This window comes from Triticum aestivum, chromosome 4B, assembly GCF_018294505.1.
Source record: "Triticum aestivum cultivar Chinese Spring chromosome 4B, IWGSC CS RefSeq v2.1, whole genome shotgun sequence".
Lineage (NCBI taxonomy): Eukaryota > Viridiplantae > Streptophyta > Magnoliopsida > Poales > Poaceae > Triticum > Triticum aestivum.
The window spans coordinates 637,846,345-637,852,439 of NC_057804.1; positions in this window are offsets into that span (position 1 = coordinate 637,846,345).

A 6,095-nucleotide genomic window follows, 5' to 3' on the forward strand; every position below is an offset into this window, starting at 1 on the left:
ACGAAAGATTCAAGATAATAGTTTAATATTGAAATAAAAATAATAATACTTCAAGCATACTAACTAAGCAATCATGTCTTCTCAAAATAACATGGCCAAAGAAAGTTCATCCCTACAAAATCATATAGTTTGGTTATGCTCCATTTTCATCACACAATAATGCTCTCCTCATGCACAACCCAGATGACAAGCCAAGCAATTGTTTCACACTTTATTAATCTCAAACTTTTTCAACCTTCACGCAATACATGAGTGTGAGCCATGGATATAGCACTATGGTGGAATAGAATATAATGATGTGGGTTGTGTGGAGAAGGCAAAAAGGGAGAAAGTCTCACATCAACGCGGCTAATCAACAGGCTATGGAGATGCCCATCAATTGATGTTAATGTGAGGAGTAGGGATTGCCATGCAACGGATGCACTAGAGCTATAAATGTATGAAAGCTCAACAAAAGAAACTAAGTGGGTGTTCATCCAACTTGCTTGCTCATGAAGATCTAGGTCATTTGAGGAAGCCCATTGTTGGAATATACAAGCCAAATTCTATAATGAAAAATTCTCACTAGTATATGAAAGTGACAAAATAAGAGGCTCTCTATCATGAAGATCATGGTGCTACTTTGAAGCACAAGTGTGGAAAAGGATAGTAGCATTGTCCCTTTTTTTTGGGCCTTTCCTTTTTTTTGGCCTTTTTTTGGCCTTTCCCCTTTTTGTTTGGCCTTTCTTTTTTTATGGGACAATGCTCTATTAATGATGATGATCACACTTCTATTTATTTACAACTCAATGATTACAACTCGATACTAGAACAAAATATGACTCTATATGAATGCCTCCGGCGGTGTACCGGGATGGGAAATGAATCAAGAGTGACATGTATGAAAAATTATGCATGGTGGCCTTGCCACAAATACGATGTCAACTACATGATCATGCAAGGCAATATGACAATAATGTAATGTGTCATAATAAACGAAATGGTGGTAAGTTGCATGGCAATATATCTCGGAATGGCTATGGAAATGCCATGATAGGTAGGTATGGTGGCTGTTTTGAGGAAGATGTAAGGAGGTTTATGTGTGATAGAGTGTATCGTATCACGAAGTTGGATGCACCAGCGAAGTTTGCACCAACTCTCAAGGTGAGAAAGGGCAATGCACGGTACCGAAGAGGCTAGCAATGATGGAAGGGTGAGAGTGCGTATAATCCATGGACTCAACATTAGTCATAAAGAACTCACATACTTATTGCAAAAAATCTACAAGTCATCAAAAACCAAGTATTACGCGCATGCTCCTAGGGGGATAGATTGGTAGGAAAAGACCATCGCTCGTCCCCGACCGCCACTCATAAGGAAGACAATCAAAGAACACCTCATGTTTCAAATTTGTTACACAACGGTTACCATACGTGCATGCTACGGGACTTGCAAACTTTAACACAAGTATTTATCAAATTCACAATTACTCAAGTAGCACAACTTTAATATCACCATCTTCATATCTCAAAACAATCATCAAGTATCAAACTTCTCATAGTATTCAATGCACTTTTATGAAAGTTTTTATTATACCCATCTTGGATGCCTATCATATTAAGACTATTTTTATAACCAAAGAAAATTACCATGCTGTTTAGGACTCTAAAAATAATATAAGTGAAGCATGAGCGATCAATATTTCTATAAAATAAAACCATTGTCGTGCTCTAAAAAGATATAAGTGAAGCATTAGAGCAAAATTATCTAGCTCAAAAGATATAAGTGAAGCACATAGAGTATTCTAATAAATTCCGATTCATGCGTGTCTCTCCAAAAGGTGTATTCAGCGAGGATGATTGTGGTAAACTAAAAATCAAAGACTCAAATCATACAAGACGCTCCAAGCAAAACACATATCATGTGGTGAATAAAAATATAGCCTCAATTAAAGTTACCGATGTACGAAGACGAAAGAGGGGATGCCTTCCGGGGCATCCCCAACATTGGGCTTTTGGTTGTCCTTGAATATTACCTTGGGGTGCCTTGGGCATCCCCAATCTTAGGCTCTTGCCACTCCTTGTTCCATAGTCCATCGAATCTTTACCCAAAACTTGAAAACTTCACAACACAAAACTTAGCAGAAAATCTCATGAGCTCTGTTAGTATAAGAAAGCAAACCACCACTTTAAGTTACTGTATTTAACTCATTATTTATTTATATTGGTGTTAAACTTTCTGTATTTCAACTTCTCTATGGTTCATACCCTCCGATACTACTCATAGATTCATCAAAATAAGCAAACAACAGACGAAAAACAGAATCTGTCAAAAACAGAACAATCTGTAGTAATTTGTATCATTAAAATACTTATGTAAATCCAAAAAATCTGAAATAAATTGGTGGACGTGGGGAATTTTTCTATTAATCATCTTCAAAAAGAATCAACTTAAAATCACTCTCTGGTAAAAAAAAATGGCATCTAATCTAGTGAGCACAAAGTTTCTGTTTTTTACAGCAAGATCGCAAAGACTTCACCCAAGTCTTCCCAAAGGTTCTACTTGGCACAAACACTAATTAAAACATAAAACCACATCTAACCAGAGGCTAGATAGATTATTTATTACTAAACAGGAGCAAAAGTCAAAGAACAAAAATAAAATTGGGTTGCCTCCCAACAAGCGCTATTGTTTAATGCCGCCAGCTAGGCATGATGATTTCAATGATGCTCACATAAAAGATAAGAATTGAAACATAAAGAGAGCATCATGAAGAATATGACTAGCACATTTAAGTCTAACCCAATTCCTATGCATAGGGATTTTGTGAGCAAACAACTTATGGGAACAATAATGAACTAGCATAGGAAGGAAAAACAAGCATAACTTCAAGATTTTCAACACATAGAGAGGAAACTTGGTATTATTGCAATATGTAGAAGCATATATTCCTCCCTCATAATAATTTTCAGTAGCATCATGAATGAATTTAACAATATAACCATCACATAAAGGATTCTTTTCATGATCTACAAGCATAGAATTTTTATTACTCTCCACATAAGCAAATTTCTTCTCATGAATAGTAGTGGGAGCAAACTCATCAAAATCAATATCATGTGAGGCATAATCCAATTGAAAATTAAAATCATGATGACAAGTTTCATGGTTATTATTATTATTTATGGCATACATGTCATCACAATAATCATCATAGATAGCAACTTTATTCTCATAATCAATTGGAACCTCTTCCGAAATAGTGGATTCATCACTAAATAAAGTCATGACCTCTCCAAATCCACTTTCATCAATATAATCATCATAAATAGGAGGCCTGCTATCATCATAATATATTTCTCATCAAAACTTGGGGGACTAAAAATATCATCTTCATCAACGATAGCTTCCCCAAGCTTGTGGCTTTGCATATCATCCGCATACTGGCTATTCAAGAAATTCATACAAACAACATTGCAATCAAGCTCATCATTCAAATATTTAGTGTCATACATTCTATTGCATTCTTATTCTAACACTTTGGCACAATTATCGAAATCCTTATTTTCACGAAAGACATTAAAAAGATGAAGCATATGAGGTACCCTCAGTTCCATTTTTTGTAGTTTTCTTTTATAAACTAAACTAGTGATAAAACAAGAAACTAAAAGATTCGATTGCAAGATCTAAAGATATACCTTCAAGCACTCACCTCCCCAGCAATGGCACCAGAAATTGCTTGATGTCTACTATGCAACCTTCTTCTTGTAGACATTGTTGGGCCTCCAAGTGCAGAGGTTTGTAGGACAGTAGCAAATTTCCCTCAAGTGGATGACCTAAGGTTTATCAATCCGTGGGAGGCATAGGATGAAGATGGTCTCTCTCAAGCAACCCTGCGACCAAATAACAAAGAGTCTCTTGTGTCCCCAACACACCCAATACAATGGTAAATTGTATAGGTGCACTAGTTCGGCAAAGAGATGGTGATACAAGCGCAATATGGATAGTAGATAAAGGTTTTTGTAATCTGAATTTATAAAAATAGCAAGGTAAATAATAATAAAAGTGAGCACGAACGGTATTGCAATGCTTGGAAACAAGGCCTAAGGTTCATACTTTCACTAGTGCAAGTTCTCTCGACAATAATAACATAGTTGGATCATATAACTATCCTCAACATGCAACAAAGAGTCACTCCAAAGTCACTAATAAACGGAGAACAAATGAGGAGATTATTGTAGGGTATGAAACCACCTCAAAGTTATTCTTTCTGATTGATCTATTCAAGAGTCTGTAGTAAAATAACACGAAGATATTCTTTCCATTCGATCTATCCTAGAGTTCGTACTAGAATAACACCTTAAGACACATATCAACCAAAACCCTAATGTCACATAGATACTCCAATCTCACCTCAAGTATCCGCGGGTATGATTATACGATATGCATCAACCAATCTCAGATTCATCTATTCAACCAACACATAGAACTTCAAAGAGTGCCCCAAAGTTTCTATGGGAGAGTCAAGATGATAATGTGTGCCAACCCCTATGCATAGATTCCCAAGGTCACGGAACCCGCAAGTTGATCACCAAAACATACATCAAGTGAATCAATAGAATACCCCATTGTCACCACGGGTATCCCACGCAAGACATACATCAAGTGTTCTCAAATCCTTAAAGACTCAATCCGATAAGATAACTTCAAAGGGAAAACTCAATCCATTACAAGAGAGGGGAGAAACATCATAAGATCCAACTATAATAGCAAAGCCCGCGATACATAAAGATCGTGCCAAATCAAGAACACGAGAGAGAGAGAGAGAGAGAGAGAGAGATCAAACACATAGCTACTGGTACATACCCTCAGCCCCGAGGGTGAACTACTCCCTCCTTGTCATGGAGAGCGCCGAGATGATGAAGATGGCCACCGGTGAGGGATCCCCCCTCCGGCAGGGTGCCGGAACAGGGTCCCGATTGGTTTTTGGTGGCTACAGAGGCTTGCGGCAGCGGAACTCCCGATCTAGATTTTTTCGGGGGTTTAGGTATTTATAGGAATTTTTGGCGTCGGTTTCACGTCAAGGGGGTCTCCAAGTCGTCCACGAGGTAGGTGTAACATCCCAAATTTCCAATTTGGCATGTTATACATAGGTCATACATGCATATCATATTTTATTGATTTTTCATTTGCAATCCTCGAAATCCTAAGCAACTCAAGGACCTTCGGAGAGAGTTGGGGATTTTCTAATTTTCATATTTGAAATTTTATCAAATAGTGAAGACGAGGATTTGATTTTAATTATTTTCTCTCCAGAAAATATTTCATTTTTAAAATAATAAATGAGGGGAGATAATATGACTTCTCCAAAAAAATTGAAATATCGGAGGAAAAATGTTAAAATCATTTTGGGATTTTATTTGAATTTATTTCGGGATTTTGTTTGCTCCTAGAAAAATGTTGCATATTTTAAAATTGCATTTTTAGGGGCCAAGAAAAGTTCATCTTGTTCTAAATATTTTATTTAGACCGAGAAAACTTATTTTGGAATTTTTAGATTTTTATTTATTTTTCTATCAATTTTTTTTTCTTTCCGCCGAATGTTTTAAAAAACAAAAAAACCTCGCGCCCGACTGGGCCGAAGGCCCAGCCGAGCAGGCCGGCCCAGCCAGCCGCCGCCGCCTTCCCCGCGCGCGCGTCGTGCGCGGCACGGACGCCGAGGGCGGGTCCGAGCCGGACTCCACCCTGGGCGCCCCCTCGCCCAAGCCAGCCCCGCCCCGCCTCCTATTTAAGCCGCCGCCCCCGCCGCCACATTGCCACCACCACCACCCGCCACCACCCGCCACCCGCCACCGCCGCCGGAGCCCGAGCCGCCCCGAGCCCCGATCCGCCGCCGCCGGAGCCCCGCGTCGCCGCCGCCTCCAACCACCACCCCGCAGCCACCCGAGCCCCGCCGGAGCCGCCGCCCCGCCGGACGAGCCTCGCCGGAGGTACCCGACCCCGCCGCCGGTTTTCTTAAATAAACCCTTCGGTTTTTTTTAAAACCCTAGATTGTTTTTTTTATTTAGATCGGTTTATTTCATCAGTTTATTTACTTAGCGAACGTCCGTTCGTCC